Raw genomic sequence first — 911 nt, 5'->3', positions numbered from 1 at the left:
ACGACGCCAGGACAGCGGAGTCACTCACCACCTTCCGGAGACATTTCAAACCCCACCTCTTTAAGGAATACCTGGGATAGGATAAAGTAATCCTTGTTTTTTTGTACATATTTGCACGAATTGAGTGTGAGATTGTGTTGTGGAGGGAGGTGAGGGGCCTCATTAAGTGCATCATTAATGCCCAGCTACAAACTACACGCTCATTTCTCCATTTAAAATTCAAAAACAAAACAGAAAACAACACACTGACCAAAGTTAAATAATTGTCAGTGATTTACAACAGCAATCAGGATTATAAACTAGAGATATCTATTGGATGCATCTCAATCCACCACATCTGCCAATGTCACAATACCCATCTGCGGTGAAAGGTGGCAGAGCGAGAGCGTGTTTGTCAGACCATGAGACATCCCGAAAATCGGTCTTCTCATGAAAACATGACCGGTAAACCACTCTCACGAACACAATGGTGTTCTCCGTTTTGCTCTATGACCCCCACAAGTGTCAGGGGACTTGTCTGAAGTCGGTACCATCGATGTGCCAACTTCTGTTTGTAGCTTCCGAACGGTTTGGGCTACAAACTAATGTGACCACACTGTGGAAAGGGGAGATTCTCACGAACACGATGGTGTGCTCCCCCACAAGTGTCACCGGACTTGTCTGAAGTTAACCAGTACTGGTTTTAAAAAATGTATGGAAGTATGAAGGTAGTTTTGTGCCTACCCAAAAAAAGGGGTTAAATATGTGTAAAAAAAAATAATACTTACAATATTTCCAAATATGAATAATGAATGAATGTATTAATTAAAAATAAATAACAAATAAATAACAAGATAAAAATTAGGGGGCTTGAGGAATTATATTATATTTTAAAAGTAAATAAATAATTCTGGTTTATTAAGGTTCAATAA

This window comes from Coregonus clupeaformis, chromosome 15 (genome assembly GCF_020615455.1).
Source record: "Coregonus clupeaformis isolate EN_2021a chromosome 15, ASM2061545v1, whole genome shotgun sequence".
Classification (NCBI taxonomy): Eukaryota; Metazoa; Chordata; class Actinopteri; order Salmoniformes; family Salmonidae; genus Coregonus; species Coregonus clupeaformis.
The sequence above is the reverse complement of the archived record's forward strand: the minus strand, read 5'-3'. Positions refer to the sequence as shown.